Consider the following 12,657-nt stretch of genomic DNA (forward strand, 5'->3'; position numbering starts at 1 on the left):
CAATAATGCCAAGGAGGATGCAAAAGTGGAGAGCACCGACGAGGGTGTGGATCCAGTGTGGCTAGGGATGTTGTACAGAATTTGATAGGCGATTCTTCTAATTTGGTGACCCTTTTGGAGCTTTTTTGTGTGCAAAGAAAGAAGAGCAATTGTGCCCATGACGAGTTGTCTCCTGCATGCAAACTGTAGCCCTTGTGACATGCAAATGTATTTTTCAGAATATGCTTTTCATTTCACCAAATCAATTGAATTTTTGGCCTCTGTATTTCATCTCTTGTTCTCTCTATAATACTATGGTGTACAGCTTGTAAGTGTGTTCCAATGTTACTATTCATTTCCAAACTAAGTATTGCACAATACAATATCAAATTGGTACTATTGAACTTACCAATGTGAAAGTAAGTATTGCACAATACAGTACCAAATTGGTAGTATTGAGTACCAAATTTGGTAGTTTCTAGTGTCATACTGATTTTCTTTTTATGAAATGATGATTGCACTATTTGTTTGCACTATCTATTTTCCTCTAGTCATGTGGATTGTTGGTATTGCAGTAAAATCTTGGTGGCTAGATGAGCCATCAACAAAGACAACGCTTGCACCTAATGTGGCTGCTAAAACTGGGCGGCTGATTGTGCTTGATCTTAATGGGGTGTTATTGACAAACTGCAGTGAACTTCCATACGCCCTTTGGGTTTTCGAAAAGAAGCTCCAACCATGGATCTCTAGACTCAATAGATCGCTAATTTGTCTTGTAAGGGTAGATACTAATGAGTTCATACTAACGCTTAAAAAGATAGCCAAGATAATTTTGTGGTCCTGTTGTAGAATGAAAAAGGTGTTAGATATGCTGAAGGATTGCTTCCCCCAACATGTGAGACAGAACTACTTTGCAGGGGACTCATGTAAGCCTTGAATGTTTCAGAGATTAAGCTACAAATACTTCTAACCTCCTCTTTGGCATGACATATATACTCTTCCAAGAAGACTGTGAGACATGGTGGTAGAGTATGTTGGAGGTGCCACACGTGCACCAAAGCTGTGGGTGACAAGCATGTTCTCCTGTAGAACCTACAAACAGTGTGGGCAAGACACCAAGATTTTGATGCTAGCAACACAATTTTGGTGGATGACTATAGATCAGATCATACTTCCCTATCGTGGTAGGAAAAGAACAACCTTTTTACTTGGTAGAGCTCATTTTTTTGTGCTTGCTCAGATGAATACAGGATCCGTACCCAATAGCATACACTGGCAAGAACCCTACCTTTGACATAGAAGATGATATTTTTGGGTATGTTGCTCATTACTTCATCCAAATGGAGGGTTAATCTTAGAGATTTGACCCCCTTGAGCTAGGATATTCCTAAATTGTTGTATTGGGTGAAATTTTGTACCATGTTGCATATTATATTATGGAAAAGCACTCTTTTGGTACACTATCTTGGGATCTTGATCTCTAGTGTCTTTTCATGTGTTGTCTAGTAGTTTGTAGTCTAAAAGCATAATTTTTTTAAATCCTTGACATTGGTGTTAATAAAATGGTGAAAATGTACAGAATTTGGTGCTAGAACGTTACTAAACTTGGTGCTATCTATTAACAAACTTGGTGCTATCCACTACCAATTTTTCTTATGAATTTGGCACTGTTCACTTCATGTTGGTAGTGAGCCATGCTTTCTATCAGGTTTTGGAGACCCTATTCTGAATCACTTGTATTTGAAACCCTAAAAATGTAAATATATAGCTGCAACTTGGATCCATTGTCTTGCACCAAATGCTTACAATATTGTACATGAACTCATGCAAATAATTCTACAGTACAAAATTTTGGTACTGCTTGTCATCACTTTGGTAATGATTAGCTCCCTTTCCGCACATGAGCTTATTCAACGGTTTCTACTGTAAAAGTTTTTGTACTGCTTGTCATCACTTTGGTGCTTGTTAGCTCCCTTTTGGTGCTGGTTAGCATTATTTTGGTATTGGTTAGGGGCAAGTTGGTACAGAGCTTGACACTTAATGTGCAACAATCTCAAATATTGAACAGAGGAAGTGAAGAATAGCAAGAAAAATAGTAAATCATGAGGAGAAAAAGATGTATTCTATCTAGGAGAAAAATGAGAGTGCGTGAATGTGGTGTGTGTGCATAGAGTGAGAAGGGGAGAGATAGAGAGTACACATAAAGTGGGTGGAGCTCCCAAATCTCACTCTATGAGCACAGTGTGAGAATGAGTGAGAGCTCCTTATTCTTTGTATGTATAAAGAATAAGGAGATAAATGTGGGTGGCCGGACAATGGCCAACGGACACGGGAAAAGCACGGTGAGGCACACCACCTTTACCTAGCATTCTCCCACTAAAGGTTGTGTGCGGATAAGTGGCGACAAGACTAGCCTACAACTAGTATATACAAGAGGTGAGAGAAGACGGCTCTCAACCTATTCCCACTGGCTCACCGCTCTAGTGTAGATGCAACATGCATACCACTAGGGATAGAGCTACGATGACACTCCTGATGTAGGTATCAAGTGACGACCTGCATGGCTCCACAATGCACAATGCCACTTAGAGTCATCGCACAATTGACAACTCCCACTGCAAATGCACCAACCCCATAAGCAAGATCACATCTCAAGACCAAAAGGTTACACATGAGAGACCCAAAAGTTGATGAAACATGCACTATGTGTGCCAACCTATCCTTGTCAACAACCTCGGGCCATATGCATCCTCATCAAGAACCACTTGACTATGCATCACCATGTTAGCATCGTCTGGAAAAGGCATATCTACTGAGAATGACTACAAAACCAGAAAATCAGCACCACTGCAATCACACACAAATATCTAAAGGACAGTGCCAAACCTCAAGCATATTAGATGCATCATAGAACAATGCATTGATCATTGGCTCAATTGATGTCACCTCAACTGATGAATGACCAAGTTGTGCATCCCCAGAGATACCACTCTTTGCATGAACATCACTACAAGACAAATGCACAACTTGCTCTCCATGTAGCACATCCGCAAGAGAGACACACCTCGTCTCTCACTCCAAACATGGCTATAAATACATAGAGACTACACCGCATTGTGTGTCAAAAATATGCAAAGGGTATACCAGACCACTCCTAGCACCAGTGATCCCCTATGCATTTGAAATGACCACTCTCCAAGCAATACACAATGTCCACTACTCTGCAACAACTGACACACTAAAATGAGACTCTGATTCAGTTCTGGTACATAACGTACATCTTGTAGCATAAGCAATGCACCGCTAGGTAAATACATGCATACATCTCCAGCACCCTCTATGACATATGTTGAACCGTCAGCAAAATGTACACAACCAAGTCTCCCACTAGAGAAAGAGAAGAACAAATCACGAGGTGGCATCATGTGAAAAACTACATGCTCGTCTAGTAGAAAAAACGTAGACAATGTGCTATCCAAAGACACAAAGTAGCGTAAAGGCAAGGTAAACTCAAAAGGGACATGCCCGTCACATGCATACTCTCTAGCATCTATCCACATAGTAGCACCATGCATATTCTTCTTTTGCTATCTCATATGCCTGAAGCAACGGCGCCTAATATGCCCATCATGGCCGCAATGCCAACATGTCAACAATCATGAGCAAGAACCACCTCTAACGTGAAGCGTCTCCGTATCCATGCCAAAACTATGGCAAACAATACTGGAGATCACAAAACTCTCCCACTTGAGAGAAAACCATTGTCTCAAGCAAAGAAGGTGAGCGAACGATCAAGTTCACTAGCCTATGCAATAGGCATACATACCTAGTTAATATTTTTCAGAGTCTCCTTTGTAACTAGAGAAAAAAACTCAACAACAAATTGCAATGGAGACAAAAACAAATGCCCAAATGGCCAATCCAGAAACGTACTCGTCCAGAATCACCTCACAAAGTCATACATAGAGCTAAACCTCTCTAGCCGGAGTATCACTCAATGGCGCCACAAATGACATACATATGTGAGTGAAAAGCTGCTACCAAAATGTGCCAATGAATGAACAATGTGCTAGAAAACCGTAGCATACACAACCTATGTAAAAGTGGGAGGAAAAACTTAACCACTATCAAGAGTAACAGGAGCTATATTTGTAGAAGAAAACAAATTCTTGTATGGCTACAAAATATGGCTGCAAATCAGCCCCAAATTCATCTCTCAAATGGCTAAAGAAACAAGTCACAACTGTGCCACAAATTAGCTTACAATTAAGTCATACATAGGCGTCTGCAACGAGGGAATGGTGGCTTAAAAATTCAGCTCACAAATGACCTCAAACCTACCTGTGTAAACCTGTCAATGTGAGAGCTAAGATCGTGCACAAACTATGGCGAGTAAACTCCAATCACTATCCCATAAAAGCATACACAAAGCAAAAGCTCAAGACACCTTCTATGTCAAAACCGGTATGCAATTCAAAACACTACATAAGATGTCCTCAACTGCAAATGGCAACACCTGGGGGAATAGTAGACTCAACCTGTAGCTAGGAGTCAAAATTGAAAGCTCCAAATGGCCGAGCAGTCATAGCTCAAGACCAAAAATGCAGAGCTAAACACGCTCACGATGCACCACCCAAAAGGGAAAACACTGCAGGAAAATTCCGAGTGGTACAAGTAATCGCAAGCTCGATTGAACCAGCAATGTGCATAAAACTGTTGGGAAAATGTCACCAGAGTATTGTCATCAAAACGGCTAAAAATAGTAACCAAAGTGACTGCACGCTAAAAACCATGAGCAACCAAAGCACATTAAACCGCACTCCAAATGCATGCACCAATCTCCACACTTTGCATACGTCATTGCAAACACCTTCAAATCTAATACACAAATACCTGCTCTACCTGTGACTGCCAAAAAACATGCTTGATGCATACATAGTATCCTTAACTTTCCGAATAGCTGTATTTGTATTGAATTGAAGTGGGTCCAAGGGTAAGAGAAAAAAAAACCTACAAGAGAAATACCGAGAGAGAGCGGGAGAGAGAGGGAGAGAGAGAGAGAGAGAGAGAGAGAGAGAGAGAGAGAGAGAGAGAGAGAGAGAGAGAGAGAGAGAGAGAGAGAGAGAGAGAGAGCTTGTGCTTTGTTTTCCACAAATCCTATTACCTTGAGTTGACATAATCATATTTTGACAACACATTGATCTTCATGTCCCAATGTTGATATGTCTAAATATGTTTCTAGATTTTAGACTTTATCAATTCTTGATTCAATCTCTCTCAATTGTCTGAATTCTTGTCATTTGTATATGCCACTTCAACATTTCTTAAATGAAAAAAAATCGACAAATTCTGTTATTTGATGCTATTAATTATGATATTTATTAATTAAGAGGTGCAACATTAAAATGAAACGAGAGAGAGAGAGAGAGAGTTTTCTTTTATCAAAGCGGTTATATCTTTTAACATGAGAGCGTGTTTGGGATACCGACCATAGTGTTTCAGAGGTGTACCTCACAAAAACCACAAAGAGGGTTAGAGTTTTGTCAAGATCAATGTTTGTAATCATAGAGGATGTCAATGTTATTAATTGTTTGTTGTTTCATTTTTATGTTAAAGAAATAAAACATGCGAGTCTCCTTGCATGGAGGAGTTTGCAGAGTCCTCCCCAATTTTTATAATACAAGGAAACATGCCAACACGGCAACATGCAATTTTCAGCGCGTTCATTAACTATATTCTCAATGTCAAAAATAAAAAAATGATAATTCTTAATAACCGTGCGATTATTGTCGATGCAAGTAGATTGTATTTAACCTTTCGTATCATCGCACTGCTCTGAAAAAAGATGATAGTTGAGGTGGAGTGGGCAATGCAAAGCCTGAAGCTGTGTCACCAAGCTTTGGTATGGAACAATCAAGAGGGCTCTTTTACAGTGGTAGAGGACCATTCTAGTACGGAGCCCTTTACCCTCTTTTAAGAGCACTCCAAGAGACTTTGTTTAGTGAAATACCTCAATTTGCATCCAATTTGTTCATATGAATTTGAATGCATTTGAAGAGAGGAAATGCTTTTCTTTTGTATCTGAGTAAAATTGGATAGAATGTTCATGAAGAACATGCCCATGTCATATTGCTTGGAATAACTCGATATAAAAGCACTCCAAGTCTCAAGAGACTTTGGCTGGTGAGGAACCATCACTTTTTTGAAGCGCAACACACGTGTCATACTTATCGACCAAGATTGTGCGAAGCGTGACATCTTTTTTCAACAGCCTTTGAACAACAATAATTAAGAAGCTGATTTTTTGTGCACGTATCAACCTTTTTCATAGAGACACATGCCTGCAATGAGGACATGTAGGTGATACCATATGGAGAGAAGCCCACATTGGCATCTTTTGTACAGATAAATGCCTTCAAGATGCGCGCAAATGTGATTGCACTTGGAAAGAGTCCGTGGCTTCAAATCTGCTGGAAACAGCCACAAAGAGCTTTTTGTTTTTCGTAAAGAGACACCATCAGGGATAGGAAGCTCCTCAGGCAGGTTTTGTGCTTTTTGAAGTGCCAACCAAGGCATTGCTAAGAACAATAATTTTTTGAAACAGTCCTTACTGAAGTGTCCCACATTTGGCATGCATATTGACCAAGAGAATGCCTAGCACGCAATCTTTTGAGAGCAGTTGCATAGAGCCACATGCTTGCAATATGCACATGTTGGTGATAGCGTCTGGAGAAAGGTTGGAGAAAGGCCCTCGCTTTGCAGGTGCTAAAAAAATCCTAGACCTTGATGGCCCAACCATTGTTGGGCATACCTTGCAATCATTTTGTTCCAAAAGACGACATCCCGCACAAGAGCACCACATTTGGCATGCATATGGACCAAGGCATTGCCAAGAATGGCAATTGTTTGCAACAACCCCTTACTAACAATATCAGAATTTGCCAAGCATGCAATTTTTTGTTGAAGTGTCCCACAGTTGGCGTATATTAGCGCAGTCAATGCACTCAAAGAGATGGCATTCGGGACATGAAGCTCCTCAAGCACGTTTTGTGCTTTCTAAAGTGCACCACATCCATCATACGTATCGAACAAGCCATTGCCAAGCACGTACACCACATGTGGGTGGAGCTCCCAAATCTCACTGTATGATCATAGTGTGAGAATGAGTGAGAGCTCCTTATTCTTTGTATGTATATAGAATAAGGAGATAAATGTGGGGGGTCCGACACTAGCGAGACGGACAACAGACAAAGCACGATGAGCCACACCACCTTTACCTAGAAAAAAATCAATCACTTACCCACTTAGGGGTTCCATAAATGTGTTTCAAGTAACATGGATGCACCATATCTCTGATCATCATCATATGTCATGCTATTGTATATGTTCTCATATACTTCAATAGATAACTTGCATTGATTAAGGACTCCTGTAGAAGACTCTATCGAGAAATGTATGGCCCTTACAAGATGTGAGTAGATCATGACTAGAGATATTTGATCCAATAGGCTATATGTATCAACTTTTCCTTCCACTTGGCCATGGTAAAAGCCTTCAACACCCTTCCTGCCTCTAACAATCTAATTATGACACTTATCCTTCTGTGCTCTCACTGTCTCGTACAACACTTCTTTGCATTTGATAAGGTAGAAGTCCTCTTTAGCCTCGACTGCTTTCAATGAAAAGTTATCACCAATGGACAGAATTCCAAATAACATGAGGGCATCCTTCATACAATGGCAAGATAGAAACTTGGCTCATCGGCATAGAATTTGAATATCCATCATCCTGTTCATAGTCCCTTCCTATATTTAGAGACTATGGTAGTGGTTTGATAGAAACATATTTCGATTCTTCTATATTCTATTTTTGCATCTTCTCCATAGGCCACTCATACATGGATCACAAAAGCATGAAAGTGTTCAAAAGCATGCGGTGCATTGGTTGTCCTTTGAATACCCATTAGCACAATGAAACGAGCAAGATCCCATGATGCTCTTACAGTCCCACTGGAGATCGTGTTGCACATCATCCGTGCCAATAAGCTAGAAGACTCTATGTGTATTAGACTTCTGAAACTCATTAGGGAAGATATGAACCCCAAAACCCCAAAAGGGCACTTTAGGATCAAAGATGCTTTTGGAATATACTCTCTATACCAATATGAATGGGCTTGTGACCATGGTCCACCAGTTTTTCCATTTTTTTGAATGGCCATAATTTGAGCATTTTAGCTTCAAATTTGTCGGTCAATAGTGCATTTGTGGAGCGTGTTTTTGAGCTCTTTCCATAAATATGCTACATGATATAGTTTTGAGGTACGTAGGTATGGGCTATCCATGTCCCCCCTTTTATGTCCTATTATTGACAGAAATATAATTGGTTGTTCTTACAAGGCTCCTTTGGGGCTCATATTTTTCCTAATGCTATTCTCTTGGCTGAAAAGGTGCATTCAAAAATTTGACCACATCAGCCGCACACTTCATCGGCTAGTCATCTGGTTTCAATTCCTCATGTGTCAAGGTTCTCTTGATGACTGCCCCTGCCCCATCATGCTCTCCTTTTCCATGGCCGGATGCTGAGAAGTTATGCATCATATGCAAGCCTGTCATTTGATAGTACCTAGACACAAAATAGTAAGGTCTATGGACTTTGAACTATGAAGCAGCACCATCTAATCACACCCAATGGTGCTTCAAACAATGTCCATGCTACTTCGGCCACTTTTCATGAAGCATGAAGCATGAAACAATGTTGTACAAACAATGTATCATGAAGTCAATCATCTGATATGTAAAGGTGTAGCGCCTTCTAAACATGAATCATGAAACAATGTTGTACAAACAATGCATCATGACGTCAATCATCTGATATGTAAAGGTGTAGAGCCTTCTGAACACCACCTTTTGCATTTCTTACATAAGTGAAGTGCACAAGTATTGTGACTTGAGTAGACCACCAATGCATTGAATAAATCTCATTTTGAATTTTGAAAGAACAATTCTACAAAGTCAATAAATGATATAATGAAATTTCTCGGAGACTAAAGCAAACAATCCTTGAATTGTTGGGCTTGCCAGCAGAAGACAAAGGTGTGCTTAATAAAACTTGCAAGGTGGGATGATAATAGTTTAAGAAAAGATGCACTTTTCATTCGTTGCACAATTGTCCTTTCTATTCTTCCCACTCCCACCCGCATCAGCCTATCACATTCCAACATCCATGAAAACCTTCAAGACACCTCCCTGCTATCCTTTGCTATCTCACTGGGACAAAATATCAACTTCCATACACCACATTGGGAGCAGTTCCCCATCAAGAACTTCTTGGCATGGTATTCACTATTTGAAGGCTTTGGACACATGATGGATTTCCACATACTAGTGATGTGCTAACATACTGCTTGGTTTGCAAAACATGTCCTGTATCATCACTTATACAACATATGCAGCAAGTGCAAAGGTGACCTTTCTCGTGATTCCCAAACTTGTTTTCCCGCATCTAATTAGAAGTATCTTTGAAATAGAGAATCTGCACATGGGATACATAGCAACAAGTCTAACTCTCTTTCAACTTCCGAACAAAGTATGGATTTAATGCCTCAAAGCATTTAAGAGACACAACCATTGTAGGGTGATCCTTCTTAAATCTTTGTTATAGGTCAACCTATGGTACCAAAACATAAAAAATTTAGAAAATTCCAACTTCATGAAGATGGTAAAATGCCAAAACTGGTTGTAGACAATGCCAAATATGGTAAGGTAGAGTGTAAAAATGTCCTATTGGGTAACAAAAATGATTCATTTATAACTTCTTTGGTACAATATAAAACCAATACACAATAAAGTGGGTTTTTTTGCGGCCTTTGGTACTATACAACCATTGCCCCATGAAACAAAATAGCATTTAAGAGATGGATAGCACCAAAACGAGTCAACTTTGAGACTTTTCAGAAAAAAATTGGTGCCATACAAATTTGAGACTATTCATAAAACATCTAGCACTATAAAGGACTATTTCCATATTCGGTACTGTCTTTAGGATTTTGATATTTTGTACAACCAATGGCCTGTAGGAGAGTACCAAATTGGGTAGTTTATAGGGACTTGGGTACGATACAAAGACCTTTGGTACAGTGTTCGACCATTGCCATACAACAAAAAGTTAGATTTGGTACTCTCTTTTGCTTTTGACTCATAGTAGAAATCTATGCAGAAGAGTACCAATATGGGTACTTTGAAAACTTTTCTTTGATGATAAACAAAAATTCCTTGGTATTATACAAGGAGTAGGTTTGGTAGTGCACAAAAACTTTGGTACTACACAATTATGTTTTTGCGATAAAATAGAAAAATAGAGTGAGCCTTTGGTATTCTATAGATAAAGTATTTCCATATTTGGTACTATCTTTAGACTTTTGGTACTATGTACAACCAATGGCATGTAGAAGAGTACCAAATTTGATAGTGTAGGGGAAGTAAAGCTACGGAGGGTGATGGCGGCTACAAGCCATGGATGATGGAGAGTGTGTAGTAGAGCAAAGAAAAATGAGAGAGGGAGAGAAGAGCACGACACACTTTTTTTTGAAAAGCAACACTATATGCACTATAGTAAAAAAACTTACAATATACAAAAGAGTAGCCATGCAAAACTTCTAAAAAGAGTGAAGTTCATCAGCATGCTCCATAAGGGAGTGTTCGCATGGGCTGACATCAAAGTAAATGAGGGCCTAGAAACCCAACCCCCCCCCCCCCAAAGCCCGAACTAGATTTATCACTCTCACGATATCTCAAGTTTTTTTGTGTACTAAAACCGTGAGTTTTAGGTGTTCTCTCACGAGACCAAGGGTTTTGGTGTATCCATAACTTGGTGCTATGATAGTGAACCTGCCCTTAAGCATAGATAGGGTGTAGGTCAAAAATAAGCTACCAATAAATGGAGTTTTTGGTTCACTGCCAAACCTTGGGTTTAAGGTGTACCCAATAACCTCACGACAAGTGCGATAAAAATAGGATTTGAACAAAAAATTGGTAGTTTGGGAGGTCTTATCACTCATGTGTGGTAGTGCCTCTAACCCGTACAATTTATTTTGACTAAGAAAAACATAAAAAGAGTTGATCTAAAGAACGTCCTCAACATAAAATATTTGAGATTTGGTTTCTCCATCAATCACATGAATCTAATTTTTACCCTTTTGAAAGTATCTATTTGAAGGATGATTTTTCTTACCACAATGAACACAAGGATTCTTCTTGAAAGAGTCCTTTGTCTAGTGATTGTTGCACCCAAAAATGGCACAAGATCTAGTACCAGTTGATGGTTCTGAGGCACTGGGAGTATCAAAAGGACTGATGGGGGATATTGTAGGGGAGACAGTATATGCACCAGGAATAATGGGAGAATTGGTACAGGATACCGTTTTTTTCTTCTTCTTGCAATGAATTGATGATACATTACAAGGAGGGTAGTGGATCTTTCTCTTTTAAAACAATGAAAATCTAATGCAATTCAGCAGGGAAACTTTTCAATAAAATAGCTATTAATAAAGAGCTATGAGATCGTCTTCTGATGCTGGGGCTTCGACAAACAAGTTGAGTTTTAATAATCTTTAGTCGGTTAGTTAAATATGTAATGTTTTCATCAGCATGCATAGAAAGAGAGTACAGATCCATCTTTAAACTCATCATAGTGAATACAAAGCTTTAGCACCAAAAACCTTCTCTAGCTGTATCGAAGCAGCATTAGAAGATTTCATGTCATCCAAGTAGTGAATAAAGTCATCTTTGAGAGATGTCAAAATAATACCTAATGCTTGCTGATCCTTGCGTTGTTTCTGGAAGAGAGTGCTCTTGTAAGTGCAATAGATGTTCCGGCTTCGTTGGTTGATAAGGCTTTCACGACAATCCACAGGTTCTTTCACATCAAATAGCCCTTCACTTTGATTTTCCAGATGTGGAAGCCGGATCCGTTGAATTTATCCACCTTTGATACCATGCTCAATATGCTTTTGGAGATTAAAGAAGGGTGTTTTGATTGTTGTTGACAAAAGCTTCTAATAGCTTCCTCTTGATATGCTAGTAAAATTTACCTAAATATGATAGCTTGTTGTTAAGCTTCACCTACTATAACAATTCTTATCTTTCCTACAACCACCTAGCAGGGCGTTCTGAGATGCTTTGTGTAAGGGAGTTTTTCACCACCGAAAAGTCTTGCTATTTTCACCAATTAGGGTAGTATTTTCACCATTTGGTCTATCGACAAACATTGCCCCCTGGGCGCCATTCAAAACAACGTTTTGATATGCAGAGTTGATTGCTCTACCCATCACCAACATTAGACGATGTTTTGATATGCTCCTGTAGGTGTCTCCAGGTTTGCCTTGGGCCCTAATTCCTATGTTTTAGAACACCCACAATCGCCTAGGAAGAGGATGACAAAGAGGCTTAATTCTGCATGCCTCTTGAAACACCCTTCTTCACCACCTCCAATTCTATCGCCTAAGATTCCTGATGCTCTGATACCAGTTATGGGGGAAGTGGAGCTATGGATGGTTATGGCGGGTACAAGTCATGGCTGTTGGAAAGCGTGCAGCAGAGCAGAGAAAAACAAGAGAGAGGGGGAGAGAGAGAGAGAGAAGAGCACGACACACTTTTTGTTGAAAAGCAATGCTATATGCAC

The sequence above is a fragment of the Adiantum capillus-veneris genome, chromosome 12, assembly GCF_014529385.1.
Source record: "Adiantum capillus-veneris isolate H3 chromosome 12, ASM1452938v2, whole genome shotgun sequence".
Lineage (NCBI taxonomy): Eukaryota > Viridiplantae > Streptophyta > Polypodiopsida > Polypodiales > Pteridaceae > Adiantum > Adiantum capillus-veneris.